We start from the raw sequence: 21,998 nt of genomic DNA, 5'->3' as shown, positions 1-21,998 counted from the left end.
AACAGCTGCTGTCAACGGCCATTCTAAGCTGAATGTGCCTGCTCTCGTCAGATCGCAGCAGCAATGCAGCTTAAGGCTTGGCAAGTACCAGCATGGGAGACTGGCTGGGAATCCCAAGTTCCGTTGACCTTTTTGAACCTGAAAATTGTGTTAGTTTCTCTATGAGATAGTAAAAGAAGGTTCAAATTGAACAGCTGCTGTCAACGGCCATTCTAAGCTGAATGTGCCTGCTCTCGTCAGATCGCAGCAGCAATGCAGCTTAAGGCTTGGCAAGTACCAGCATGGGAGACTGGCTGGGAATCCCAAGTTCCGTTGACCTTTTTGAACCTGAAAATTGTGTTAGTTTCTCTATGAGATAGTAAAAGAAGGTTCAAATTGAACAGCTGCTGTCAACGGCCATTCTAAGCTGAATGTGCCTGCTCTCGTCAGATCGCAGCAGCAATGCAGCTTAAGGTTTGGCAAGTACCAGATTGGGAGACTGGCTGGGAATCCCAAGTTCCGTTGACCTTTTTGAACCTGAAAATTGTGTTAGTTTCTCTATGAGATAGTAAAAGAAGGTTCAAATTGAACAGCTGCTGTCAACGGCCATTCTAAGCTCAATGTGCCTGCTCTCATCAGATCGCAGCAGCAATGCAGCTTAAGGCTTGGCAAGTACCAGCATGGGAGTCTGGCTGGGAATCCCAAGTTCCGTTGACCTTTTTGAACCTGAAAATTGTATTAGTTTCTCTGTCAAAGATGGTAAAAGAAGGTTCAAATTGAACAGCTGCTGTCAACGGCCATTCTAAGGTGAATGTGCCTGCTCTCGTCAGATCGCAGCAGCAATGCAGCTTAAGGCTTGGCAAGTACCAGCATGGGAGACTGGCTGGGAATCCCAAGTTCCGTCGACCTTTTTGAACCTGAAAATTGTGTTAGTTTCTCTATGAGATAGTAAAAGAAGGTTCAAATTGAACAGCTGCTGTCAACGGCCATTCTAAGCTGAATGTGCCTGCTCTCGTCAGATCGCAGCAGCAATGCAGCTTAAGGCTTGGCAAGTACCAGAATGGGAGACTGGTTGGGAATCCCAAGTTCCATTGACCTTTTTGAACCTGAAAATTGTGTTAGTTTCTCTAGGAGATAGTAAAAGAAGGTTCAAATTGAACAGCTGCTGTCAACGGCCATTCTAAGCTGAATGTGCCTGCTCTCGTCAGATCGCAGCAGCAATGCAGCTTAAGCTTTGGCAAGTACCAGCATGGGAGACTGGCTGGGAATCCAAAGTTCTGTTGACCTTTTTGAACCTGAAAATTGTGTTAGTTTCTCTGGCAAAGATGGTAAAAGAAGGTTCAAATTGAACAGTTGCCGTCAACGGCCATTCTAAGCTGAATTTGCCTGCACTTGTCAGATCGCAGCAGCAATGCAGCTTAAGGCTTGGCAAGTACCAGCATGGGAGACTGGCTGGGAATCCCAAGTTCTGTTGACCTTTTTGAACTGAAAATTGTGTTAGTTTCGCTATGAGATAGTAAAAGAAGGTTCAATTTGAACAGCCACTGTCAACGGCCATTCTAAGCTGAATGTGCCTGCTCTCGTCAGATCACAGCAGCAATGCAGTTTAAGGCTTGGCAAGTACCAGAATGGGAGACTGGCTGGGAATCCCAAGTTCCCTTGACCTTTTTGAACCTGAAAATTGTGTTAGTTTCTCTGTCAAAGATGGTAAAAGAAGGTTCAAATTGAACAGCTGCTGTCAACGGCCATTCTAAGCTGAATGTGCCTGCTCTCGTCAGATCACAGCAGCAATGCAGCTTAAGGCTTGGCAAGTACCAGCATGGGAGACTGGCTGGGAATCCCAAGTTCCGTTGCACTTTTAGAACCTGAAAATTGTATTAGTTTCTCTGTCAAAGATGGTAAAAGAAGGTTAAAATTGAACAGCTGCTGTCAACGGCCATTCTAAGCTGAATGTGCCTGCTCTCGTCAGATCGCAGGAGCAATGCAGCTTAAGGCTTGGCAAGTACCAGCATGGGAGACTGGCTGGGAATCCCAAGTTCTGTTGACCTTTTTGAACCTGAAAATTGTGTTAGTTTCTCTGTCAAAGATGGTAAAATAAGGTTCAAATTGAACAGCTGCTGGCAACGGCCATTCTAAGCTGAATGTGCCTGCTCTCATCAGATTGCAGCAGCAATGCAGCTTAAGGCTTGGCAAGTACCAGCATGGGAGACTGGCTGGGAATCCCAAGTTCCGTTGCTCTTTTTGAACCTGAAAATTGTATTAGTTTCTCTGTCAAAGATGGTAAAAGAAGGTTCAAATTGAACAGCTGCTGTCAACGGCCATTCTAAGCTGAATGTGCCTGCTCTCGTCAGATCGCAGCAGCAATGCAGCTTAAGGCTTGGCAAGTACCAGCATGGGAGACTGGCTGGGAATACCAAGTTCCGTTGACCTTTTTGAACCTGAAAATTGTGTTAGTTTCTCTATGAGATAGTAAAAGAAGGTTCAAATTGAACAACTGCTGTCAACGGCCATTCTAAGCTGAATGTGCCTGCTCTCGTCAGATCGCAGCAGCAATGCAGCTTAAGGCTTGGCAAGTACCAGAATGGGAGACTGGCTGGGAATCCCAAGTTCCGTTGACCTTTTTGAACCTGAAAATTGTGTTAGTTTCTCTATGAGATAGTAAAAGAAGGTTCAAATTGAACAGCTGCTGTCAACGGCCATTCTAAGCTGAATGTGCCTGCTCTCGTCAGATCGCAGCAGCAATGCAGCTTAAGGCTTGGCAAGTACCAGCATGGGAGACTGGCTGGGAATCCCAAGTTCCATTGCCCTTTTTGAACCTGAAAATTGAGTTAGTTTCTCTGTCAAAGATGGTAAAAGAAGGTTCAAATTGAACAGCTGCTGTCAACGGCCATTCTAAGCAGAATGTGCATGCTCTCGTCAGATCGCAGCAGCAATGCAGCTTAAGGCTTGGCAAGTACCAGCATGGGAGACTGGCTGGGAATCCCAAGTTCCGTTGACCTTTTTGAACCTGAAAATTGTGTTAGTTTCTCTGTCAAAGATGGTAAAAGAAGGTTCAAATTGAACAGCTGCTGTCAACGGCCATTCTAAGCTGAATGTGCCTGCTCTCGTCAGATCGCAGCAGCAATGCAGCTTAAGGCTTGGCAAGTACCAGCATGGGAGACTGGCTGGGAATCCCAAGTTCTGTTGACCTTTTTGAACCTGAAAATTGTGTTAGTTTCTCTGTCAAAGATGGTAAAAGAAGGTTCAAATTGAACAGCTGCTGTCAACGGCCATTCTAAGCTGAATGTGCCTGCTCTCGTCAGATCACAGCAGCAATGCAGCTTAAGGCTTGGCAAGTACCAGCATGGGAGACTGGCTGGGAATCCCAAGTTCTGTTGACCTTTTTGAACTGAAAATTGTGTTAGTTTCTCTATGAGATAGTAAAAGAAGGTTCAAATTGAACAGCTGCTGTCAACGGCCATTCTAAGCTGAATGTGCCTGCTCTCGTCAGATCGCAGCAGCAATGCAGCTTAAGGCTTGGCAAGTGCCAGCATGGGAGACTGGCTGGGAATCCCAAGTTCTGTTGACCTTTTTGAACCTGAAAATTGTGTTAGTTTCTCTGTCAAAGATGGTAAAATAAGGTTCAAATTAAACAGCTGCAGTCAACGGCCATTCTAAGCTGAATGTGCCTGCTCTCATCAGATTACAGCAGAAATGCAGCTTAAGGCTTGGCAAGTACCAGCATGGGAGACTGGCTGGGAATCCCAAGTTCCGTTGCCCTTTTTGAACCTGAAAATTGTATTAGTTTCTCTGTCAAAGATGGTAAAAGAAGGTTCAAATTGAAGAGCTGCTGTCAACGGCCATTCTAAGCTGAATGTGCCTGCTCTCGTCAGATCGCAGCAGCAATGCAGCTTAAGGCTTGGCAAGTACCAGCATGGGAGACTGGCTGGGAATCCCAAGTTCCGTTGACCTTTTTGAACCTGAAAATTGTGTTAGTTTCTCTATGAGATAGTAAAAGAAGGTTCAAATTGAACAGCTGCTGTCAACGGCCATTCTATGCTGAATGTGCCTGCTCTCGTCAGATCGCAGCAGCAATGCAGCTTAAGGCTTGGCAAGTACCAGCATGGGAGACTGGCTGGGAATCCCAAGTTCCGTTGACCTTTTTGAACCTGAAAATTGTGTTAGTTTCTCTATGAGATAGTAAAAGAAGGTTCAAATTGAACAGCTGCTGTCAACGGCCATTCTAAGCTGAATGTGCCTGCTCTCGTCAGATCGCAGCAGCAATGCAGCTTAAGGCTTGGCAAGTACCAGCATGGGAGACTGGCTGGGAATCCCAAGTTCCGTTGACCTTTTTGAACCTGAAAATTGTGTTAGTTTCTCTATGAGATAGTAAAAGAAGGTTCAAATTGAACAGCTGCTGTCAACGGCCATTCTAAGCTGAATGTGCCTGCTCTCGTCAGATCGCAGCAGCAATGCAGCTTAAGGCTTGGCAAGTACCAGCATGGGAGACTGGCTGGGAATCCCAAGTTCCGTTGACCTTTTTGAACCTGAAAATTGTGTTAGTTTCTCTATGAGATAGTAAAAGAAGGTTCAAATTGAACAGCTGCTGTCAACGGCCATTCTAAGCTGAATGTGCCTGCTCTCGTCAGATCGCAGCAGCAATGCAGCTTAAGGCTTGGCAAGTACCAGCATGGGAGACTGGCTGGGAATCCCAAGTTCCGTTGACCTTTTTGAACCTGAAAATTGTGTTAGTTTCTCTATGAGATAGTAAAAGAAGGTTCAAATTGAACAGCTGCTGTCAACGGCCATTCTAAGCTCAATGTGCCTGCTCTCATCAGATCGCAGCAGCAATGCAGCTTAAGGCTTGGCAAGTACCAGCATGGGAGTCTGGCTGGGAATCCCAAGTTCCGTTGACCTTTTTGAACCTGAAAATTGTATTAGTTTCTCTGTCAAAGATGGTAAAAGAAGGTTCAAATTGAACAGCTGCTGTCAACGGCCATTCTAAGGTGAATGTGCCTGCTCTCGTCAGATCGCAGCAGCAATGCAGCTTAAGGCTTGGCAAGTACCAGCATGGGAGACTGGCTGGGAATCCCAAGTTCCGTCGACCTTTTTGAACCTGAAAATTGTGTTAGTTTCTCTATGAGATAGTAAAAGACGGTTCAAATTGAACAGCTGCTGTCAACGGCCATTCTAAGGTGAATGTGCCTGCTCTCGTCAGATCGCAGCAGCAATGCAGCTTAAGGCTTGGCAAGTACCAGCATGGGAGACTGGCTGGGAATCCCAAGTTCTGTTGACCTTTTTGAACTGAAAATTGTGTTAGTTTCGCTATGAGATAGTAAAAGAAGGTTCAATTTGAACAGCCGCTGTCAACGGCCATTCTAAGCTGAATGTGCCTGCTCTCGTCAGATCACAGCAGCAATGCAGTTTAAGGCTTGGCAAGTACCAGAATGGGAGACTGGCTGGGAATCCCAAGTTCCGTTGACCTTTTTGAACCTGAAAATTGTGTTAGTTTCTCTGTCAAAGATGGTAAAAGAAGGTTCAAATTGAACAGCTGCTGTCAACGGCCATTCTAAGCTGAATGTGCCTGCTCTCGTCAGATCACAGCAGCAATGCAGCTTAAGGCTTGGCAAGTACCAGCATGGGAGACTGGCTGGGAATCCCAAGTTCCGTTGCCCTTTTTGAACCTGAAAATTGTATTAGTTTCTCTGTCAAAGATGGTAAAAGAAGGTTAAAATTGAACAGCTGCTGTCAACGGCCATTCTAAGCTGAATGTGCCTGCTCTCGTCAGATCGCAGGAGCAATGCAGCTTAAGGCTTGGCAAGTACCAGCATGGGAGACTGGCTGGGAATCCCAAGTTCTGTTGACCTTTTTGAACCTGAAAATTGTGTTAGTTTCTCTGTCAAAGATGGTAAAATAAGGTTCAAATTGAACAGCTGCTGTCAACGGCCATTCTAAGCTGAATGTGCCTGCTCTCATCAGATTGCAGCAGCAATGCAGCTTAAGGCTTGGCAAGTACCAGCATGGGAGACTGGCTGGGAATCCCAAGTTCCGTTGCCCTTTTTGAACCTGAAAATTGTATTAGTTTCTCTGTCAAAGACGGTAAAAGAAGGTTCAAATTGAACAGCTGCTGTCAACGGCCATTCTAAGCAGAATGTGCCTGCTCTCGTCAGATCGCAGCAGCAATGCAGCTTAAGGCTTGGCAAGTACCAGCATGGGAGACTGGCTGGGAATCCCAAGTTCCGTTGACCTTTTTGAACCTGAAAATTGTGTTAGTTTCTCTATGAGATAGTAAAAGAAGGTTCAAATTGAACAGCTGCTGTCAACGGCCATTCTAAGCTGAATGTGCCTGCTCTCGTCAGATCGCAGCAGCAATGCAGCTTAAGGCTTGGCAAGTACCAGAATGGGAGACTGGCTGGGAATCCCAAGTTCCGTTGACCTTTTTGAACCTGAAAATTGTGTTAGTTTCTCTATGAGATAGTAAAAGAAGGTTCAAATTGAACAGCTGCTGTCAACGGCCATTCTAAGCTGAATGTGCCTGCTCTCGTCAGATCGCAGCAGCAATGCAGCTTAAGGCTTGGCAAGTACCAGCATGGGAGACTGGCTGGGAATCCCAAGTTCCGTTGACCTTTTTGAACCTGAAAATTGTGTTAGTTTCTCTGTCAAAGATGGTAAAAGAAGGTTCAAATTGAACAGCTGCTGTCAACGGCCATTCTAAGCTGAATGTGCCTGCTCTCGTCAGATCGCAGCAGCAATGCAGCTTAAGGCTTGGCAAGTACCAGCATGGGAGACTGGCTGGGAATCCCAAGTTCTTTTGACCTTTTTGAACTGAAAATTGTGTTAGTTTCTCTATGAGATAGTAAAAGAAGGTTCAATTTGAACAGCCGCTGTCAACGGCCATTCTAAGCTGAATGTGCCTGCTCTCGTCAGATCGCAGCAGCAATGCAGCTTAAGGCTTGGCAAGTACCAGAATGGGAGACTGGCTGGGAATCCCAAGTTCCGTTGACCTTTTTGAACCTGAAAATTGTGTTAGTTTCTCTGTCAAAGATGGTAAAAGAAGGTTCAAATTGAACAGCTGCTGTCAACGGCCATTCTAAGCTGAATGTGCCTGCTCTCGTCAGATCACAGCAGCAATGCAGCTTAAGGCTTGGCAAGTACCAGCATGGGAGACTGGCTGGGAATCCCAAGTTCTGTTGACCTTTTTGAACTGAAAATTGTGTTAGTTTCTCTATGAGATAGTAAAAGAAGGTTCAAATTGAACAGCTGCTGTCAACGGCCATTCTAAGCTGAATGTGCCTGCTCTCGTCAGATCGCAGCAGCAATGCAGCTTAAGGCTTGGCAAGTACCAGCATGGGAGACTGGCTGGGAATCCCAAGTTCTGTTGACCTTTTTGAACCTGAAAATTGTGTTAGTTTCGCTATGAGATAGTAAAAGAAGGTTCAAATTGAACAGCTGCTGTCAACGGCCATTCTAAGCTGAATGTGCCTGCTCTTGTCAGATCGCAGCAGCAATGCAGCTTAAGGCTTGGCAAGTACCAACATGGGAGACTGGCTGGGAATCCCAAGTTCCGTTGACCTTTTTGAACCTGAAAATTGTGTTAGTTTCTCTATGAGATAGTAAAAGAAGGTTCAAATTGAACAGCTGCTGTCAACGGCCATTCTAAGCTGAATGTGCCTGCTCTCGTCAGATCGCAGCAGCAATGCAGCTTAAGGCTTGGCAAGTACCAGCATGGGAGACTGGCTGGGAATCCCAAGTTCCGTTGACCTTTTTGAACCTGAAAATTGTGTTAGTTTCTCTATGAGATAGTAAAAGAAGGTTCAAATTGAACAGCTGCTGTCAACGGCCATTCTAAGCTGAATGTGCCTGCTCTCGTCAGATCGCAGCAGCAATGCAGCTTAAGGCTTGGCAAGTACCAGAATGGGAGACTGGCTGGGAATCCCAAGTTCCGTTGACCTTTTTGAACCTGAAAATTGTGTTAGTTTCTCTATGAGATAGTAAAAGAAGGTTCAAATTGAACAGCTGCTGTCAACGGCCATTCTAAGCTGAATGTGCCTGCTCTCGTCAGATCGCAGCAGCAATGCAGCTTAAGGCTTGGCAAGTACCAGCATGGGAGACTGGCTGGGAATCCCAAGTTCCATTGCCCTTTTTGAACCTGAAAATTGAGTTAGTTTCTCTGTCAAAGATGGTAAAAGAAGGTTCAAATTGAACAGCTGCTGTCAACGGCCATTCTAAGCTGAATGTGCCTGCTCTCGTCAGATCGCAGCAGCAATGCAGCTTAAGGCTTGGCAAGTACCAGCATGGGAGACTGGCTGGGAATCCCAAGTTCTTTTGACCTTTTTGAACTGAAAATTGTGTTAGTTTCTCTATGAGATAGTAAAAGAAGGTTCAATTTGAACAGCTGCTGTCAACGGCCATTCTAAGCTGAATGTGCCTGCTCTCGTCAGATCGCAGCAGCAATGCAGCTTAAGGCTTGGCAAGTACCAGAATGGGAGACTGGCTGGGAATCCCAAGTTCCGTTGACCTTTTTGAACCTGAAAATTGTGTTAGTTTCTCTGTCAAAGATGGTAAAAGAAGGTTCAAATTGAACAGCTGCTGTCAACGGCCATTCTAAGCTGAATGTGCCTGCTCTTGTCAGATCACAGCAGCAATGCAGCTTAAGGCTTGGCAAGTACCAGCATGGGAGACTGGCTGGGAATCCCAAGTTCTGTTGACCTTTTTGAACTGAAAATTGAGTTAGTTTCTCTATGAGATAGTAAAAGAAGGTTCAAATTGAACAGCTGCTGTCAACGGCCATTCTAAGCTGAATGTGCCTGCTCTCGTCAGATCGCAGCAGCAATGCAGCTTAAGGCTTGGCAAGTACCAGCATGGGAGACTGGCTGGGAATCCCAAGTTCTGTTGACCTTTTTGAACCTGAAAATTGTTTTAGTTTCTCTATGAGATAGTAAAAGAAGGTTCAAATTGAACAGCTGCTGTCAACGGCCATTCTAAGCTGAATGTGCCTGCTCTCGTCAGATCGCAGCAGCAATGCAGCTTAAGGCTTGGCAAGTACCAGCATGGGAGACTGGCTGGGAATCCCAAGTTCCGTTGACCTTTTTGAACCTGAAAATTGTGTTAGTTTCTCTATGAGATAGTAAAAGAAGGTTCAAATTGAACAGCTGCTGTCAACGGCCATTCTAAGCTGAATGTGCCTGCTCTCGTCAGATCGCAGCAGCAATGCAGCTTAAGGCTTGGCAAGTACCAGCATGGGAGACTGGCTGGGAATCCCAAGTTCCGTTGACCTTTTTGAACCTGAAAATTGTGTTAGTTTCTCTATGAGATAGTAAAAGAAGGTTCAAATTGAACAGCTGCTGTCAACGGCCATTCTAAGCTGAATGTGCCTGCTCTCGTCAGATCGCAGCAGCAATGCAGCTTAAGGCTTGGCAAGTACCAGCATGGGAGACTGGCTGGGAATCCCAAGTTCCGTTGACCTTTTTGAACCTGAAAATTGTGTTAGTTTCTCTATGAGATAGTAAAAGAAGGTTCAAATTGAACAGCTGCTGTCAACGGCCATTCTAAGCTGAATGTGCCTGCTCTCGTCAGATCGCAGCAGCAATGCAGCTTAAGGTTTGGCAAGTACCAGATTGGGAGACTGGCTGGGAATCCCAAGTTCCGTTGACCTTTTTGAACCTGAAAATTGTGTTAGTTTCTCTATGAGATAGTAAAAGAAGGTTCAAATTGAACAGCTGCTGTCAACGGCCATTCTAAGCTCAATGTGCCTGCTCTCATCAGATCGCAGCAGCAATGCAGCTTAAGGCTTGGCAAGTACCAGCATGGGAGTCTGGCTGGGAATCCCAAGTTCCGTTGACCTTTTTGAACCTGAAAATTGTATTAGTTTCTCTGTCAAAGATGGTAAAAGAAGGTTCAAATTGAACAGCTGCTGTCAACGGCCATTCTAAGGTGAATGTGCCTGCTCTCGTCAGATCGCAGCAGCAATGCAGCTTAAGGCTTGGCAAGTACCAGCATGGGAGACTGGCTGGGAATCCCAAGTTCCGTCGACCTTTTTGTACCTGAAAATTGTGTTAGTTTCTCTATGAGATAGTAAAAGAAGGTTCAAATTGAACAGCTGCTGTCAACGGCCATTCTAAGCTGAATGTGCCTGCTCTCGTCAGATCGCAGCAGCAATGCAGCTTAAGGCTTGGCAAGTACCAGAATGGGAGACTGGTTGGGAATCCCAAGTTCCATTGACCTTTTTGAACCTGAAAATTGTGTTAGTTTCTCTAGGAGATAGTAAAAGAAGGTTCAAATTGAACAGCTGCTGTCAACGGCCATTCTAAGCTGAATGTGCCTGCTCTCGTCAGATCGCAGAAGCAATGCAGCTTAAGGCTTGGCAAGTACCAGCATGGGAGACTGGCTGGGAATCCAAAGTTCTGTTGACCTTTTTGAACCTGAAAATTGTGTTAGTTTCTCTGGCAAAGATGGTAAAAGAAGGTTCAAATTGAACAGTTGCTATCAACGGCCATTCTAAGCTGAATTTGCCTGCTCTTGTCAGATCGCAGCAGCAATGCAGCTTAAGGCTTGGCAAGTACCAGCATGGGAGACTGGCTGGGAATCCCAAGTTCTGTTGACCTTTTTGAACTGAAAATTGTGTTAGTTTCGCTATGAGATAGTAAAAGAAGGTTCAATTTGAACAGCCGCTGTCAACGGCCATTCTAAGCTGAATGTGCCTGCTCTCGTCAGATCACAGCAGCAATGCAGTTTAAGGCTTGGCAAGTACCAGAATGGGAGACTGGCTGGGAATCCCAAGTTCCGTTGACCTTTTTGAACCTGAAAATTGTGTTAGTTTCTCTGTCAAAGATGGTAAAAGAAGGTTCAAATTGAACAGCTGCTGTCAACGGCCATTCTAAGCTGAATGTGCCTGCTCTCGTCAGATCACAGCAGCAATGCAGCTTAAGGCTTGGCAAGTACCAGCATGGGAGACTGGCTGGGAATCCCAAGTTCCGTTGACCTTTTTGAACCTGAAAATTGTATTAGTTTCTCTGTCAAAGATGGTAAAAGAAGGTTAAAATTGAACAGCTGCTGTCAACGGCCATTCTAAGCTGAATGTGCCTGCTCTCGTCACATCACAGCAGCAATGCAGTTTAAGGCTTGGCAAGTACCAGAATGGGAGACTGGCTGGGAATCCCAAGTTCCGTTGACCTTTTTGAACCTGAAAATTGTGTTAGTTTCTCTGTCAAAGATGGTAAAAGAAGGTTCAAATTGAAGAGCTGCTGTCAACGGCCATTCTAAGCTGAATGTGCCTGCTCTCGTCAGATCACAGCAGCAATGCAGCTTAAGGCTTGGCAAGTACCAGCATGGGAGACTGGCTGGGAATCCCAAGTTCCGTTGACCTTTTTGAACCTGAAAATTGTATTAGTTTCTCTGTCAAAGATGGTAAAAGAAGGTTAAAATTGAACAGCTGCTGTCATCGGCCATTCTAAGCTGAATGTGCCTGCTCTCGTCAGATCGCAGGAGCAATGCAGCTTAAGGCTTGGCAAGTACCAGCATGGGAGACTGGCTGGGAATCCCAAGTTCCGTTGACCTTTTTGAACCTGAAAATTGTGTTAGTTTCTCTATGAGATAGTAAAAGAAGGTTCAAATTGAACAGCTGCTGTCAACGGCCATTCTAAGCTGAATGTGCCTGCTCTCGTCAGATCGCAGCAGCAATGCAGCTTAAGGCTTGGCAAGTACCAGCATGGGAGACTGGCTGGGAATCCCAAGTTCCATTGCCCTTTTTGAACCTGAAAATTGAGTTAGTTTCTCTGTCAAAGATGGTAAAAGAAGGTTCAAATTGAACAGCTGCTGTCAACGGCCATTCTAAGCAGAATGTGCATGCTCTCGTCAGATCGCAGCAGCAATGCAGCTTAAGGCTTGGCAAGTACCAGCATGGGAGACTGGCTGGGAATCCCAAGTTCCGTTGACCTTTTTGAACCTGAAAATTGTGTTAGTTTCTCTGTCAAAGATGGTAAAAGAAGGTTCAAATTGAACAGCTGCTGTCAACGGCCATTCTAAGCTGAATGTGCCTGCTCTCGTCAGATCGCAGCAGCAATGCAGCTTAAGGCTTGGCAAGTACCAGCATGGGAGACTGGATGGGAATCCCAAGTTCTGTTGACCTTTTTGAACAGAAAATTGTGTTAGTTTCTCTATGAGATAGTAAAAGAAGGTTCAAATTGAACAGCTGCTGTCAACGACCATTCTAAGATGAATGTGCCTGCTCTCGTCAGATCGCAGCAGCAATGCAGCTTAAGGCTTGGCAAGTACCAGCATGGGAGACTGGCTGGGAATCCCAAGTTCCGTTGACCTTTTTGAACCTGAAAATTGTGTTGGTTTCTCTATGAGATAGTAAAAGAAGGTTCAAATTGAACAGCTGCTGTCAACGGCCATTCTAAGCTGAATGTGCCTGCTCTCATCAGATTGCAGCAGCAATGCAGCTTAAGGCTTGGCAAGTACCAGCATGGGAGACTGGCTGGGAATCCCAAGTTCCGTTGACCTTTTTGAACCTGAAAATTGTGTTAGTTTCTCTATGAGATAGTAAAAGAAGGTTCAAATTGAACAGCTGCTGTCAACGGCCATTCTAAGCTGAATGTGCCTGCTCTCGTCAGATCGCAGCAGCAATGCAGCTTAAGGCTTGGCAAGTACCAGAATGGGAGACTGGCTGGGAATCCCAAGTTCCGTTGACCTTTTTGAACCTGAAAATTGTGTTAGTTTCTCTATGAGATAGTAAAAGAAGGTTCAAATTGAACAGCTGCTGTCAACGGCCATTCTAAGCTGAATGTGCCTGCTCTCGTCATATCGCAGCAGCAATGCAGCTTAAGGCTTGGCAAGTACCAGCATGGGAGACTGGCTGGGAATCCCAAGTTCCATTGCCCTTTTTGAACCTGAAAATTGTATTAGTTTCTCTGTCAAAGATGGTAAAAGAAGGTTCAAATTGAACAGCTGCTGTCAACGGCCATTCTAAGCAGAATGTGCATGCTCTCGTCAGATCGCAGCAGCAATGCAGCTTAAGGCTTGGCAAGTACCAGCATGGGAGACTGGCTGGGAATCCCAAGTTCCGTTGACCTTTTTGAACCTGAAAATTGTGTTAGTTTCTCTGTCAAAGATGGTAAAAGAAGGTTCAAATTGAACAGCTGCTGTCAACGGCCATTCTAAGCTGAATGTGCCTGCTCTCGTCAGATCGCAGCAGCAATGCAGCTTAAGGCTTGGCAAGTACCAGCATGGGAGACTGGATGGGAATCCCAAGTTCTGTTGACCTTGTTGAACAGAAAATTGTGTTAGTTTCTCTATGAGATAGTAAAAGAAGGTTCAAATTGAACAGCTGCTGTCAACGACCATTCTAAGATGAATGTGCCTGCTCTCGTCAGATCGAAGCAGCAATGCAGCTTAAGGCTTGGCAAGTACCAGCATGGGAGACTGGCTGGGAATCCCAAGTTCCGTTGACCTTTTTGAACCTGAAAATTGTGTTAGTTTCTCTATGAGATAGTAAAAGAAGGTTCAAATTGAACAGCTGCTGTCAACGGCCATTCTAAGCTGAATGTGCCTGCTCTCATCAGATTGCAGCAGCAATGCAGCTTAAGGCTTGGCAAGTACCAGCATGGGAGACTGGCTGGGAATCCCAAGTTCCGTTGACCTTTTTGAACCTGAAAATTGTATTAGTTTCTCTGTCAAAGATGGTAAAAGAAGGTTCAAATTGAACAGCTGCTGTCAACGGCCGTTCTAAGCTGAATGTGCCTGCTCTCGTCAGATCGCAGCAGCAATGCAGCTTAAGGCTTGGCAAGTACCAGCATGGGAGACTGGCTGGGAATCCCAAGTTCCGTTGACCTTTTTGAACCTGAAAATTGTGTTAGTTTCTCTATGAGATAGTAATAGAAGGTTCAAATTGAACAGCTGCTGTCAACGGCCATTCTAAGCTGAATGTGCCTGCTCTCGTCAGATCGCAGCAGCAATGCAGCTTAAGGCTTGGCAAGTACCAGAATGGGAGACTGGCAGGGAATCCCAAGTTCCGTTGACCTTTTTGAACCTGAAAATTGTGTTAGTTTCTCTATGAGATAGTAAAAGAAGGTTCAAATTGAACAGCTGCTGTCAACGGCCATTCTAAGCTGAATGTGCCTGCTCTCGTCAGATCGCAGCAGCAATGCAGCTTAAGGCTTGGCAAGTACCAGCATGGGAGACTGGCAGGGAATCCCAAGTTCCGTTGACCTTTTTGAACCTGAAAATTGTGTTAGTTTCTCTGTCAAAGATGGTAAAAGAAGGTTCAAATTGAACAGCTGCTGTCAACGGCCATTCTAAGCTGAATGTGCCTGCTCTCGTCAGATCGCAGCAGAAATGCAGCTTAAGGCTTGGCAAGTACCAGCATGGGAGACTGGCTGGGAATCCCAAGTTCCGTTGACCTTTTTGAACCTGAAAATTGTGTTAGTTTCTCTATGAGATAGTAAAAGAAGGCTCAAATTGAACAGCTGCTGTCAACGGCCATTCTAAGCTGAATGTGCCTGCTCTCGTCAGATCGCAGCAGCAATGCAGCTTAAGGCTTGGCAAGTACCAGCATGGGAGACTGGCTGGGAATCCCAAGTTCCGTTGACCTTTTTGAACCTGAAAATTGTGTTAGTTTCCCTGTCAAAGATGGTAAAAGAAGGTTCAAATTGAACTGCTGCTGTCAATGGCCATTCTAAGCTGAATGTGCCTGCTCTCGTCAGATCACAGCAGCAATGCAGCTTAAGGCTTGGCAAGTACCAGCATGGGAGACTGGCTGGGAATCCCAAGTTCCGTTGACCTTTTTGAACCTGAAAATTGTGTTAGTTTCTCTATGAGATAGTAAAAGAAGGTTCAAATTGAACAGCTGCTGTCAACGGCCATTCTAAGCTGAATGTGCCTGCTCTCGTCAGATCGCAGCAGCAATGCAGCTTAGGGCTTGGCAAGTACCACCATGGGAGACTGGCTGGGAATCCCAAGTTCCGTTGACCTTTTTGAACCTGAAAATTGTGTTAGTTTCTCTGTCAAAGATGGTAAAAGAAGGTTCAAATTGAACAGCTGCTGTCAACGGCCATTCTAAGCTGAATGTGCCTGCTCTCGTCAGATCGCAGCAGCAATGCATCTTAAGGCTTGGCAGGTACAAGCATGGGAGACTGGCTGGGAATCCCAAGTTCCGTTGACCTTTTTGAACCTGAAAATTGTGTTAGTTTCTCTATGAGATAGTAAAAGAAGGTTCAAATTGAACAGCTGCTGTCAACGGCCATTCTAAGCTGAATGTGCCTGCTCTCGTCAGATCGCAGCAGCAGTGCAGCTTAAGGCTTGGCAAGTACCAGCATGGGAGACTGGCTGGGAATCCCAAGTTCCATTGACCTTTTTGAACCTGAAAATTGTATTAGTTTCTCTGTCAAAGATGGTAAAAGAAGGTTCAAATTGAACAGCTGCTGTCATCGGCCATTCTAAGCTGAATGTGCCAGCTCTCGTCAGATCGCAGCAGCAATGCAGCTTAAGGCTTGGCAAGTACTAGCATGGGAGACTGGCTGGGAATCCCAAGTTCCGTTGACCTTTTTGAACCTGAAAATTGTGTTAGTTTCTCTGTCAAAGATGGTAAAAGAAGGTTCAAATTGAACAGCTGCTGTCAACGGCCATTCTAAGCTGAATGTGCCTGCTCTCGTCAGATCGCAGCAGCAATGCAGCTTAAGGCTTGGCAAGTACCAGCATGGGAGACTGGCTGGGAATCCCAAGTTCTGTTGACCTTTTTGAACTGAAAATTGTGTTAGTTTCTCTATGAGATAGTAAAAGAAGGTTCAAATTGAACAGCTGCTGTCAACGGCCATTCTAAGCTGAATGTGCCTGCTCTCGTCAGATCGCAGCAGCAATGCAGCTTAAGGCTTGGCAAGTACCAGAATGGGAGACTGGCTGGGAATCCCAAGTTCCGTTGACCTTTTTGAACCTGAAAATTGTGTTAGTTTCTCTATGAGATAGTAAAAGAAGGTTCAAATTGAACAGCTGCTGTCAACGGCCATTCTAAGCTGAATGTGCCTGCTCTCGTCAGATCGCAGCAGAAATGCAGCTTAAGGCTTGGCAAGTACCAGCATGGGAGACTGGCTGGGAATCCCAAGTTCCGTTGACCTTTTTGAACCTGAAAATTGTGTTAGTTTCTCTATGAGATAGTAAAAGAAGGTTCAAATTGAACAGCTGCTGTCAACGGCCATTCTAAGCTGAATGTGCCTGCTCTCGTCAGATCGCAGCAGCAGTGCAGCTTAAGGCTTGGCAAGTACCAGCATGGGAGACTGGCTGGGAATCCCAAGTTCCGTTGACCTTTTTGAACCTGAAAATTGTATTAGTTTCTCTGTCAAAGATGGTAAAAGAAGGTTCAAATTGAACAGCTGCTGTCATCGGCCATTCTAAGCTGAATGTGCCAGCTCTCGTCAGATCGCAGCAGCAATGCAGCTTAAGGCTTGGCAAGTACTAGCATGGGAGACTGGCTGGGAATCCCAAGTTCCGTTGACCTTTTTGAACCTGAAAATTGTGTTAGTTTCTCTGTCAAAGATGGTAAAAGAAGGTTCAAATTGAACAGCTGCTGTCAACGGCCATTCTAAGCTGAATGTGCCTGCTCTCGTCAGATCGCAGCAGCAATGCAGCTTAAGGCTTGGCAAGTACCAGCATGGGAGACTGGCTGGGAATCCCAAGTTCTGTTGACCTTTTTGAACTGAAAATTGTGTTAGTTTCTCTATGAGATAGTAAAAGAAGGTTCAAATTGAACAGCTGCTGTCAACGGCCATTCTAAGCTGAATGTGCCTGCTCTCGTCAGATCGCAGCAGCAATGCAGCTTAAGGCTTGGCAAGTACCAGAATGGGAGACTGGCTGGGAATCCCAAGTTCCCTTGACCTTTTTGAACCTGAAAATTGTGTTAGTTTCTCTATGAGATAGTAAAAGAAGGTTCAAATTGAACAGCTGCTGTCAACGGCCATTCTAAGCTGAATGTGCCTGCTCTCGTCAGATCGCAGCAGCAATGCATCTTAAGGCTTGGCAAGTACCAGCATGGGAGACTGGCTGGGAATCCCAAGTTCCGTTGACCTTTTTGAACCTGAAAATTGTGTTAGTTTCTCTATGAGATAGTAAAAGAAGGTTCAAATTGAACAGCTGCTGTCAACGGCCATTCTAAGCTGAATGTGCCTGCTCTCGTCAGATCGCAGCAGCAGTGCAGCTTAAGGCTTGGCAAGTACCAGCATGGGAGACTGGCTGGGAATCCCAAGTTCCGTTGACCTTTTTGAACCTGAAAATTGTATTAGTTTCTCTGTCAAAGATGGTAAAAGAAGGTTCAAATTGAACAGCTGCTGTCATCGGCCATTCTAAGCTGAATGTGACAGCTCTCGTCAGATCGCAGCAGCAATGCAGCTTAAGGCTTGGCAAGTACTAGCATGGGAGACTGGCTGGGAATCCCAAGTTCCGTTGACCTTTTTGAACCTGAAAATTGTGTTAGTTTCTCTGTCAAAGATGGTAAAAGAAGGTTCAAATTGAACAGCTGCTGTCAACGGCCATTCTAAGCTGAATGTGCCTGCTCTCGTCAGATCGCAGCAGCAATGCAGCTTAAGGCTTGGCAAGTACCAGCATGGGAGACTGGCTGGGAATCCCAAGTTCTGTTGACCTTTTTGAACTGAAAATTGTGTTAGTTTCTCTATGAGATAGTAAAAGAAGGTTCAAATTGAACAGCTGCTGTCAATGGCCATTCTAAGCTGAATGTGCCTGCTCTCGTCAGATCGCAGCAGCAATGCAGCTTAAGGCTTGGCAAGTACCAGAATGGGAGACTGGCTGGGAATCCCAAGTTCCCTTGACCTTTTTGAACCTGAAAATTGTGTTAGTTTCTCTATGAGATAGTAAAAGAAGGTTCAAATTGAACAGCTGCTGTCAACGGCCATTCTAAGCTGAATGTGCCTGCTCTCGTCAGATCGCAGCAGCAATGCAGCTTAAGGCTTGGCAAGTACCAGCATGGGAGACTGGCTGGGAATCCCAAGTTCCGTTGACCTTTTTGAACCTGAAAATTGTGTTAGTTTCTCTGTCAAAGATGGTAAAAGATAGTAAAAGAAGGTTCAAATTGAACAGATGCTGTCAACGGCCATTCTAAGCTGAATGTGCCTGCTCTCGTCAGATCGCAGCAGCAATGCAGCTTAGGGCTTGGCAAGTACCAGCATGGGAGACTGGCTTGGAATCCCAAGTTCCGTTGACCTTTTTGAACCTGAAAATTGTGTTAGTTTCTCTGTCAAAGATGGTAAAAGAAGGTTCAAATTGAACAGCTGCTGTCAACGGCCATTCTAAGCTGAATGTGCCTGCTCTCGTCAGATCGCAGCAGCAATGCATCTTAAGGCTTGGCAAGTACCAGCATGGGAGACTGGCTGGGAATCCCAAGTTCCGTTGACCTTTTTGAACCTGAAAATTGTGTTAGTTTCTCTATGAGATAGTAAAAGAAGGTTCAAATTGAACAGCTGCTGTCAACGGCCATTCTAAGCTGAATGTGCCTGCTCTCGTCAGATCGCAGCAGCAGTGCAGCTTAAGGCTTGGCGAGTACCAGAATGGGAGACTGGCTGGGAATCCCAAGTTCCCTTGACCTTTTTGAACCTGAAAATTGTGTTAGTTTCTCTATGAGATAGTAAAAGAAGGTTCAAATAGAACAGCTGCTGTCAACGGCCATTCTAAGCTGAATGTGCCTGCTCTCATCAGATCGCAGCAGCAATGCAGCTTAAGGCTTGGCAAGTACCAGCATGGGAGACTGGCTGGGAATCCCAAGTTCCGTTGACCTTTTTGAACCTGAAAATTGTGTTAGTTTCTCTATGAGATAGTAAAAGAAGGTTCAAATTGAACAGCTGCTGTCAACGGCCATTCTAAGCTGAATGTGCCTGCTCTCGTCAGATCGCAGCAGCAATGCAGCTTAAGGCTTGGCAAGTACCAGATTGGGAGACTGGCTGGGAATCCCAAGTTCCGTTGACCTTTTTGAACCTGAAAATTGTGTTAGTTTCTCTGTCAAAGATGGTAAAAGAAGGTTCAAATTGAACAGCTGCTGTCATCGGCCATTCTAAGCTGAATGTGCCTGCTCTCGTCAGATCGCAGCAGAAATGCAGCTTAAGGCTTGGCAAGTACCAGCATGGGAGACTGGCTGGGAATCCCAAGTTCCGTTGACCTTTTTGAACCTGAAAATTGTGTTAGTTTCTCTATGAGATAGTAAAAGAAGGTTCAAATTGAACAGCTGCTGTCAACGGCCATTCTAAGCTGAATGTGCCTGCTCTCGTCAGATCGCAGCAGCAGTGCAGCTTAAGGCTTGGCAAGTACCAGCATTGGAGACTGGCTGGGAATCCCAAGTTCCGTTGACCTTTTTGAACCTGAAAATTGTGTTAGTTTCTCTGTCAAAGATGGTAAAAGAAGGTTCAAATTGAACAGCTGCTGTCAACGGCCATTCTAAGCTGAATGTGCCTGCTCTCGTCAGATCGCAGCAGCAATGCAGCTTAAGGCTTGGCAAGTACCAGCATGGGAGACTGGCTGGGAATCCCAAGTTCTGTTGACCTTTTTGAACTGAAAATTGTGTTAGTTTCTCTATGAGATAGTAAAAGAAGGTTCAAATTGAACAGCTGCTGTCAACGGCCATTCTAAGCTGAATGTGCCTGCTCTCGTCAGATCGCAGCAGCAATGCAGCTTAAGGCTTGGCAAGTACCAGAATGGGAGACTGGCTGGGAATCCCAAGTTCCCTTGACCTTTTTGAACCTGAAAATTGTGTTAGTTTCTCTATGAGATAGTAAAAGAAGGTTCAAATTGAACAGCTGCTGTCAACGGCCATTCTAAGCTGAATGTGCCTGCTCTCGTCAGATCGCAGCAGCAATGCAGCTTAAGGCTTGGCAAGTACCAGCATGGGAGACTGGCTGGGAATCCCAAGTTCCGTTGACCTTTTTGAACCTGAAAATTGTGTTAGTTTCTCTGTCAAAGATGGTAAAAGATAGTAAAAGAAGGTTCAAATTGAACAGATGCTGTCAACGGCCATTCTAAGCTGAATGTGCCTGCTCTCGTCAGATCGCAGCAGCAATGCAGCTTAGGGCTTGGCAAGTACCAGCATGGGAGACTGGCTTGGAATCCCAAGTTCCGTTGACCTTTTTGAACCTGAAAATTGTGTTAGTTTCTCTGTCAAAGATGGTAAAAGAAGGTTCAAATTGAACAGCTGCTGTCAACGGCCATTCTAAGCTGAATGTGCCTGCTCTCGTCAGATCGCAGCAGAAATGCAGCTTAAGGCTTGGCAAGTACCAGCATGGGAGACTGGCTGGGAATCCCAAGTTCCGTTGACCTTTTTGAACCTGAAAATTGTGTTAGTTTCTCTATGAGATAGTAAAAGAAGGTTCAAATTGAACAGCTGCTGTCAACGGCCATTCTAAGCTGAATGTGCCTGCTCTCGTCAGATCGCAGCAGCAATGCAGCTTAAGGCTTGGCAAGTACCAGATTGGGAGACTGGCTGGGAATCCCAAGTTCCGTTGACCTTTTTGAACCTGAAAATTGTGTTAGTTTCTCTATGAGATAGTAAAAGAAGGTTCAAATTGAACAGCTGCTGTCAACGGCCATTCTAAGCTCAATGTGCCTGCTCTCATCAGATCGCAGCAGCAATGCAGCTTAAGGCTTGGCAAGTACCAGCATGGGAGTCTGGCTGGGAATCCCAAGTTCCGTTGACCTTTTTGAACCTGAAAATTGTATTAGTTTCTCTGTCAAAGATGGTAAAAGAAGGTTCAAATTGAACAGCTGCTGTCAACGGCCATTCTAAGGTGAATGTGCCTGCTCTCGTCAGATCGCAGCAGCAATGCAGCTTAAGGCTTGGCAAGTACCAGCATGGGAGACTGGCTGGGAATCCCAAGTTCCGTTGACCTTTTTGAACCTGAAAATTGTGTTAGTTTCTCTATGAGATAGTAAAAGAAGGTTCAAATTGAACAGCTGCTGTCAACGGCCATTCTAAGCTGAATGTGCCTGCTCTCGTCAGATCGCAGCAGCAATGCAGCTTAAGGCTTGGCAAGTACCAGCATGGGAGACTGGCTGGGAATCCCAAGTTCCGTTTACCTTTTTGAACCTGAAAATTGTATTAGTTTCTCTGTCAAAGATGGTAAAAGAAGGTTCAAATTGAACAGCTGCTGTCAACGGCCATTCTAAGCTGAATGTGCCTGCTCTCGTCAGATCGCAGCAGCAATGCAGCTTAAGGCTTGGCAAGTACCAGCATGGGAGACTGGCTGGGAATCCCAAGTTCCGTTGACCTTTTTGAACCTGAAAATTGTGTTAGTTTCTCTATGAGATAGTAAAAGAAGGTTCAAATTGAGCAGCTGCTGTCAACGGCCATTCTAAGCTGAATGTGCCTGCTCTCGTCAGATTGCAGCAGCAATGCAGCTTAAGGCTTGGCAAGTACCAGCATGGGAGACTGGCTGGGAATCCCAAGTTCCGTTGACCTATTTGAACCTGGAAATTGTATTAGTTTCTCTGTCAAAGATGGTAAAAGAAGGTTCAAATTGAACAGCTGCTGTCAACGGCCATTCTAAGCTGAATGTGCCAGCTCTCGTCAGATCGCAGCAGCAATGCAGCTTAAGGCTTGGCAAGTACCAGCATGGGAGACTGGCTGGGAATCCCAAGTTCCGTTGACCTTTTTGAACCTGAAAATTGTGTTAGTTTCTCTGTCAAAGATGGTAAAAGAAGGTTCAAATTGAACAGCTGCTGTCAACGTCCATTCTAAGCTGAATGTGCCTGCTCTCGTCAGATCGCAGCAGCAATGCAGCAGCAATGCAGCTTAAGGCTTGGCAAGTACCAGCATGGGAGACTGGCTGGGAATCCCAAGTTCTGTTGACCTTTTTGAACTGAAAATTGTGTTAGTTTCTCTATGAGATAGTAAAAGAAGGTTCAAATTGAACAGCTGCTGTCAACGGCCATTCTAAGCTGAATGTGCCTGCTCTGGTCAGATCGCAGCAGCAATGCAGCTTAAGGCTTGGCAAGTACCAGCATGGGAGACTGGCTGGGAATCCCAAGTTCCGTTGACCTTTTTGAACCTGAAAATT

The 21,998-nt window shown here is 45.7% G+C and overlaps 100 pseudogenes; all 100 read left to right on the top strand.

The window, feature by feature from the left end:
- Window positions 1–10: 10 nt before the first annotated feature.
- Window positions 11–129, top strand: LOC140113553 (5S ribosomal RNA; annotated as a pseudogene).
- Window positions 130–199: 70 nt separating this feature from the next.
- Window positions 200–318, top strand: LOC140113552 (5S ribosomal RNA; annotated as a pseudogene).
- A 70-nt stretch (window positions 319–388) lies between these two features.
- On the top strand, window positions 389–507 carry LOC140105319 (5S ribosomal RNA; annotated as a pseudogene).
- Window positions 508–577: 70 nt separating this feature from the next.
- On the top strand, window positions 578–696 carry LOC140108672 (5S ribosomal RNA; annotated as a pseudogene).
- Window positions 697–768: 72 nt separating this feature from the next.
- Window positions 769–887, top strand: LOC140112780 (5S ribosomal RNA; annotated as a pseudogene).
- A 259-nt stretch (window positions 888–1,146) lies between these two features.
- LOC140109613 (5S ribosomal RNA) lies at window positions 1,147–1,265 on the top strand (annotated as a pseudogene).
- A 642-nt stretch (window positions 1,266–1,907) lies between these two features.
- Window positions 1,908–2,026, top strand: LOC140098824 (5S ribosomal RNA; annotated as a pseudogene).
- Window positions 2,027–2,289: 263 nt separating this feature from the next.
- Window positions 2,290–2,408, top strand: LOC140113344 (5S ribosomal RNA; annotated as a pseudogene).
- A 70-nt stretch (window positions 2,409–2,478) lies between these two features.
- On the top strand, window positions 2,479–2,597 carry LOC140106555 (5S ribosomal RNA; annotated as a pseudogene).
- Window positions 2,598–2,858: 261 nt separating this feature from the next.
- Window positions 2,859–2,977, top strand: LOC140113044 (5S ribosomal RNA; annotated as a pseudogene).
- A 72-nt stretch (window positions 2,978–3,049) lies between these two features.
- LOC140095920 (5S ribosomal RNA) lies at window positions 3,050–3,168 on the top strand (annotated as a pseudogene).
- Window positions 3,169–3,240: 72 nt separating this feature from the next.
- Window positions 3,241–3,359, top strand: LOC140107375 (5S ribosomal RNA; annotated as a pseudogene).
- A 69-nt stretch (window positions 3,360–3,428) lies between these two features.
- On the top strand, window positions 3,429–3,547 carry LOC140109424 (5S ribosomal RNA; annotated as a pseudogene).
- Window positions 3,548–3,810: 263 nt separating this feature from the next.
- LOC140113550 (5S ribosomal RNA) lies at window positions 3,811–3,929 on the top strand (annotated as a pseudogene).
- A 70-nt stretch (window positions 3,930–3,999) lies between these two features.
- On the top strand, window positions 4,000–4,118 carry LOC140103874 (5S ribosomal RNA; annotated as a pseudogene).
- Window positions 4,119–4,188: 70 nt separating this feature from the next.
- Window positions 4,189–4,307, top strand: LOC140113549 (5S ribosomal RNA; annotated as a pseudogene).
- A 70-nt stretch (window positions 4,308–4,377) lies between these two features.
- On the top strand, window positions 4,378–4,496 carry LOC140113547 (5S ribosomal RNA; annotated as a pseudogene).
- Window positions 4,497–4,566: 70 nt separating this feature from the next.
- Window positions 4,567–4,685, top strand: LOC140113546 (5S ribosomal RNA; annotated as a pseudogene).
- A 70-nt stretch (window positions 4,686–4,755) lies between these two features.
- LOC140108667 (5S ribosomal RNA) lies at window positions 4,756–4,874 on the top strand (annotated as a pseudogene).
- Window positions 4,875–4,946: 72 nt separating this feature from the next.
- LOC140112779 (5S ribosomal RNA) lies at window positions 4,947–5,065 on the top strand (annotated as a pseudogene).
- A 70-nt stretch (window positions 5,066–5,135) lies between these two features.
- LOC140108388 (5S ribosomal RNA) lies at window positions 5,136–5,254 on the top strand (annotated as a pseudogene).
- Window positions 5,255–5,323: 69 nt separating this feature from the next.
- On the top strand, window positions 5,324–5,442 carry LOC140107553 (5S ribosomal RNA; annotated as a pseudogene).
- A 72-nt stretch (window positions 5,443–5,514) lies between these two features.
- Window positions 5,515–5,633, top strand: LOC140112264 (5S ribosomal RNA; annotated as a pseudogene).
- Window positions 5,634–5,705: 72 nt separating this feature from the next.
- Window positions 5,706–5,824, top strand: LOC140098813 (5S ribosomal RNA; annotated as a pseudogene).
- Window positions 5,825–5,896: 72 nt separating this feature from the next.
- LOC140108072 (5S ribosomal RNA) lies at window positions 5,897–6,015 on the top strand (annotated as a pseudogene).
- Window positions 6,016–6,087: 72 nt separating this feature from the next.
- LOC140105241 (5S ribosomal RNA) lies at window positions 6,088–6,206 on the top strand (annotated as a pseudogene).
- Window positions 6,207–6,276: 70 nt separating this feature from the next.
- On the top strand, window positions 6,277–6,395 carry LOC140106501 (5S ribosomal RNA; annotated as a pseudogene).
- Window positions 6,396–6,465: 70 nt separating this feature from the next.
- LOC140113545 (5S ribosomal RNA) lies at window positions 6,466–6,584 on the top strand (annotated as a pseudogene).
- A 72-nt stretch (window positions 6,585–6,656) lies between these two features.
- Window positions 6,657–6,775, top strand: LOC140111501 (5S ribosomal RNA; annotated as a pseudogene).
- Window positions 6,776–6,844: 69 nt separating this feature from the next.
- On the top strand, window positions 6,845–6,963 carry LOC140106446 (5S ribosomal RNA; annotated as a pseudogene).
- A 72-nt stretch (window positions 6,964–7,035) lies between these two features.
- On the top strand, window positions 7,036–7,154 carry LOC140107364 (5S ribosomal RNA; annotated as a pseudogene).
- A 69-nt stretch (window positions 7,155–7,223) lies between these two features.
- On the top strand, window positions 7,224–7,342 carry LOC140095909 (5S ribosomal RNA; annotated as a pseudogene).
- Window positions 7,343–7,412: 70 nt separating this feature from the next.
- LOC140108642 (5S ribosomal RNA) lies at window positions 7,413–7,531 on the top strand (annotated as a pseudogene).
- Window positions 7,532–7,601: 70 nt separating this feature from the next.
- Window positions 7,602–7,720, top strand: LOC140113544 (5S ribosomal RNA; annotated as a pseudogene).
- A 70-nt stretch (window positions 7,721–7,790) lies between these two features.
- On the top strand, window positions 7,791–7,909 carry LOC140106391 (5S ribosomal RNA; annotated as a pseudogene).
- A 261-nt stretch (window positions 7,910–8,170) lies between these two features.
- LOC140111479 (5S ribosomal RNA) lies at window positions 8,171–8,289 on the top strand (annotated as a pseudogene).
- A 69-nt stretch (window positions 8,290–8,358) lies between these two features.
- Window positions 8,359–8,477, top strand: LOC140106340 (5S ribosomal RNA; annotated as a pseudogene).
- Window positions 8,478–8,549: 72 nt separating this feature from the next.
- LOC140113163 (5S ribosomal RNA) lies at window positions 8,550–8,668 on the top strand (annotated as a pseudogene).
- A 69-nt stretch (window positions 8,669–8,737) lies between these two features.
- On the top strand, window positions 8,738–8,856 carry LOC140095898 (5S ribosomal RNA; annotated as a pseudogene).
- A 70-nt stretch (window positions 8,857–8,926) lies between these two features.
- On the top strand, window positions 8,927–9,045 carry LOC140113543 (5S ribosomal RNA; annotated as a pseudogene).
- A 70-nt stretch (window positions 9,046–9,115) lies between these two features.
- On the top strand, window positions 9,116–9,234 carry LOC140113541 (5S ribosomal RNA; annotated as a pseudogene).
- Window positions 9,235–9,304: 70 nt separating this feature from the next.
- Window positions 9,305–9,423, top strand: LOC140113540 (5S ribosomal RNA; annotated as a pseudogene).
- Window positions 9,424–9,493: 70 nt separating this feature from the next.
- Window positions 9,494–9,612, top strand: LOC140105308 (5S ribosomal RNA; annotated as a pseudogene).
- Window positions 9,613–9,682: 70 nt separating this feature from the next.
- On the top strand, window positions 9,683–9,801 carry LOC140108662 (5S ribosomal RNA; annotated as a pseudogene).
- A 72-nt stretch (window positions 9,802–9,873) lies between these two features.
- LOC140112778 (5S ribosomal RNA) lies at window positions 9,874–9,992 on the top strand (annotated as a pseudogene).
- A 70-nt stretch (window positions 9,993–10,062) lies between these two features.
- On the top strand, window positions 10,063–10,181 carry LOC140105113 (5S ribosomal RNA; annotated as a pseudogene).
- Window positions 10,182–10,251: 70 nt separating this feature from the next.
- Window positions 10,252–10,370, top strand: LOC140106220 (5S ribosomal RNA; annotated as a pseudogene).
- Window positions 10,371–10,630: 260 nt separating this feature from the next.
- On the top strand, window positions 10,631–10,749 carry LOC140107542 (5S ribosomal RNA; annotated as a pseudogene).
- A 72-nt stretch (window positions 10,750–10,821) lies between these two features.
- On the top strand, window positions 10,822–10,940 carry LOC140105601 (5S ribosomal RNA; annotated as a pseudogene).
- A 263-nt stretch (window positions 10,941–11,203) lies between these two features.
- Window positions 11,204–11,322, top strand: LOC140105594 (5S ribosomal RNA; annotated as a pseudogene).
- A 72-nt stretch (window positions 11,323–11,394) lies between these two features.
- Window positions 11,395–11,513, top strand: LOC140106678 (5S ribosomal RNA; annotated as a pseudogene).
- A 70-nt stretch (window positions 11,514–11,583) lies between these two features.
- LOC140112254 (5S ribosomal RNA) lies at window positions 11,584–11,702 on the top strand (annotated as a pseudogene).
- Window positions 11,703–11,774: 72 nt separating this feature from the next.
- On the top strand, window positions 11,775–11,893 carry LOC140113043 (5S ribosomal RNA; annotated as a pseudogene).
- A 72-nt stretch (window positions 11,894–11,965) lies between these two features.
- On the top strand, window positions 11,966–12,084 carry LOC140097305 (5S ribosomal RNA; annotated as a pseudogene).
- A 69-nt stretch (window positions 12,085–12,153) lies between these two features.
- Window positions 12,154–12,272, top strand: LOC140112815 (5S ribosomal RNA; annotated as a pseudogene).
- Window positions 12,273–12,342: 70 nt separating this feature from the next.
- On the top strand, window positions 12,343–12,461 carry LOC140100364 (5S ribosomal RNA; annotated as a pseudogene).
- A 70-nt stretch (window positions 12,462–12,531) lies between these two features.
- On the top strand, window positions 12,532–12,650 carry LOC140106285 (5S ribosomal RNA; annotated as a pseudogene).
- A 261-nt stretch (window positions 12,651–12,911) lies between these two features.
- On the top strand, window positions 12,912–13,030 carry LOC140113042 (5S ribosomal RNA; annotated as a pseudogene).
- Window positions 13,031–13,102: 72 nt separating this feature from the next.
- LOC140097294 (5S ribosomal RNA) lies at window positions 13,103–13,221 on the top strand (annotated as a pseudogene).
- A 258-nt stretch (window positions 13,222–13,479) lies between these two features.
- On the top strand, window positions 13,480–13,598 carry LOC140100353 (5S ribosomal RNA; annotated as a pseudogene).
- A 72-nt stretch (window positions 13,599–13,670) lies between these two features.
- On the top strand, window positions 13,671–13,789 carry LOC140103644 (5S ribosomal RNA; annotated as a pseudogene).
- Window positions 13,790–13,859: 70 nt separating this feature from the next.
- On the top strand, window positions 13,860–13,978 carry LOC140097128 (5S ribosomal RNA; annotated as a pseudogene).
- A 70-nt stretch (window positions 13,979–14,048) lies between these two features.
- On the top strand, window positions 14,049–14,167 carry LOC140100275 (5S ribosomal RNA; annotated as a pseudogene).
- Window positions 14,168–14,239: 72 nt separating this feature from the next.
- Window positions 14,240–14,358, top strand: LOC140099300 (5S ribosomal RNA; annotated as a pseudogene).
- A 70-nt stretch (window positions 14,359–14,428) lies between these two features.
- Window positions 14,429–14,547, top strand: LOC140113539 (5S ribosomal RNA; annotated as a pseudogene).
- Window positions 14,548–14,619: 72 nt separating this feature from the next.
- LOC140109810 (5S ribosomal RNA) lies at window positions 14,620–14,738 on the top strand (annotated as a pseudogene).
- A 70-nt stretch (window positions 14,739–14,808) lies between these two features.
- LOC140100242 (5S ribosomal RNA) lies at window positions 14,809–14,927 on the top strand (annotated as a pseudogene).
- Window positions 14,928–15,188: 261 nt separating this feature from the next.
- On the top strand, window positions 15,189–15,307 carry LOC140113210 (5S ribosomal RNA; annotated as a pseudogene).
- A 72-nt stretch (window positions 15,308–15,379) lies between these two features.
- LOC140112093 (5S ribosomal RNA) lies at window positions 15,380–15,498 on the top strand (annotated as a pseudogene).
- Window positions 15,499–15,570: 72 nt separating this feature from the next.
- On the top strand, window positions 15,571–15,689 carry LOC140095887 (5S ribosomal RNA; annotated as a pseudogene).
- A 69-nt stretch (window positions 15,690–15,758) lies between these two features.
- LOC140106258 (5S ribosomal RNA) lies at window positions 15,759–15,877 on the top strand (annotated as a pseudogene).
- A 70-nt stretch (window positions 15,878–15,947) lies between these two features.
- On the top strand, window positions 15,948–16,066 carry LOC140099289 (5S ribosomal RNA; annotated as a pseudogene).
- A 70-nt stretch (window positions 16,067–16,136) lies between these two features.
- On the top strand, window positions 16,137–16,255 carry LOC140108415 (5S ribosomal RNA; annotated as a pseudogene).
- Window positions 16,256–16,327: 72 nt separating this feature from the next.
- LOC140112072 (5S ribosomal RNA) lies at window positions 16,328–16,446 on the top strand (annotated as a pseudogene).
- Window positions 16,447–16,518: 72 nt separating this feature from the next.
- On the top strand, window positions 16,519–16,637 carry LOC140095865 (5S ribosomal RNA; annotated as a pseudogene).
- A 69-nt stretch (window positions 16,638–16,706) lies between these two features.
- LOC140108521 (5S ribosomal RNA) lies at window positions 16,707–16,825 on the top strand (annotated as a pseudogene).
- Window positions 16,826–16,895: 70 nt separating this feature from the next.
- Window positions 16,896–17,014, top strand: LOC140105857 (5S ribosomal RNA; annotated as a pseudogene).
- Window positions 17,015–17,084: 70 nt separating this feature from the next.
- Window positions 17,085–17,203, top strand: LOC140108408 (5S ribosomal RNA; annotated as a pseudogene).
- Window positions 17,204–17,466: 263 nt separating this feature from the next.
- On the top strand, window positions 17,467–17,585 carry LOC140095854 (5S ribosomal RNA; annotated as a pseudogene).
- Window positions 17,586–17,654: 69 nt separating this feature from the next.
- On the top strand, window positions 17,655–17,773 carry LOC140107114 (5S ribosomal RNA; annotated as a pseudogene).
- A 70-nt stretch (window positions 17,774–17,843) lies between these two features.
- LOC140113538 (5S ribosomal RNA) lies at window positions 17,844–17,962 on the top strand (annotated as a pseudogene).
- An 82-nt stretch (window positions 17,963–18,044) lies between these two features.
- On the top strand, window positions 18,045–18,163 carry LOC140106345 (5S ribosomal RNA; annotated as a pseudogene).
- Window positions 18,164–18,235: 72 nt separating this feature from the next.
- On the top strand, window positions 18,236–18,354 carry LOC140105850 (5S ribosomal RNA; annotated as a pseudogene).
- Window positions 18,355–18,613: 259 nt separating this feature from the next.
- LOC140097471 (5S ribosomal RNA) lies at window positions 18,614–18,732 on the top strand (annotated as a pseudogene).
- A 70-nt stretch (window positions 18,733–18,802) lies between these two features.
- On the top strand, window positions 18,803–18,921 carry LOC140095204 (5S ribosomal RNA; annotated as a pseudogene).
- A 72-nt stretch (window positions 18,922–18,993) lies between these two features.
- Window positions 18,994–19,112, top strand: LOC140109402 (5S ribosomal RNA; annotated as a pseudogene).
- Window positions 19,113–19,182: 70 nt separating this feature from the next.
- On the top strand, window positions 19,183–19,301 carry LOC140112843 (5S ribosomal RNA; annotated as a pseudogene).
- Window positions 19,302–19,373: 72 nt separating this feature from the next.
- LOC140095843 (5S ribosomal RNA) lies at window positions 19,374–19,492 on the top strand (annotated as a pseudogene).
- A 69-nt stretch (window positions 19,493–19,561) lies between these two features.
- Window positions 19,562–19,680, top strand: LOC140108520 (5S ribosomal RNA; annotated as a pseudogene).
- Window positions 19,681–19,750: 70 nt separating this feature from the next.
- Window positions 19,751–19,869, top strand: LOC140113537 (5S ribosomal RNA; annotated as a pseudogene).
- An 82-nt stretch (window positions 19,870–19,951) lies between these two features.
- Window positions 19,952–20,070, top strand: LOC140106332 (5S ribosomal RNA; annotated as a pseudogene).
- A 72-nt stretch (window positions 20,071–20,142) lies between these two features.
- LOC140099278 (5S ribosomal RNA) lies at window positions 20,143–20,261 on the top strand (annotated as a pseudogene).
- Window positions 20,262–20,331: 70 nt separating this feature from the next.
- LOC140095193 (5S ribosomal RNA) lies at window positions 20,332–20,450 on the top strand (annotated as a pseudogene).
- A 70-nt stretch (window positions 20,451–20,520) lies between these two features.
- LOC140108654 (5S ribosomal RNA) lies at window positions 20,521–20,639 on the top strand (annotated as a pseudogene).
- Window positions 20,640–20,711: 72 nt separating this feature from the next.
- Window positions 20,712–20,830, top strand: LOC140106407 (5S ribosomal RNA; annotated as a pseudogene).
- Window positions 20,831–20,900: 70 nt separating this feature from the next.
- On the top strand, window positions 20,901–21,019 carry LOC140103843 (5S ribosomal RNA; annotated as a pseudogene).
- A 72-nt stretch (window positions 21,020–21,091) lies between these two features.
- On the top strand, window positions 21,092–21,210 carry LOC140113534 (5S ribosomal RNA; annotated as a pseudogene).
- A 70-nt stretch (window positions 21,211–21,280) lies between these two features.
- LOC140104355 (5S ribosomal RNA) lies at window positions 21,281–21,399 on the top strand (annotated as a pseudogene).
- A 72-nt stretch (window positions 21,400–21,471) lies between these two features.
- Window positions 21,472–21,590, top strand: LOC140105628 (5S ribosomal RNA; annotated as a pseudogene).
- A 271-nt stretch (window positions 21,591–21,861) lies between these two features.
- Window positions 21,862–21,980, top strand: LOC140108061 (5S ribosomal RNA; annotated as a pseudogene).
- Window positions 21,981–21,998: the final 18 nt, after the last annotated feature.

Source organism: Engystomops pustulosus, chromosome 1, assembly GCF_040894005.1.
Source record: "Engystomops pustulosus chromosome 1, aEngPut4.maternal, whole genome shotgun sequence".
In the NCBI taxonomy this organism is placed as follows: domain Eukaryota; kingdom Metazoa; phylum Chordata; class Amphibia; order Anura; family Leptodactylidae; genus Engystomops; species Engystomops pustulosus.
Note: the sequence above shows the minus strand (reverse complement) of the source record. Positions and strands in the feature narration are given on the sequence as shown.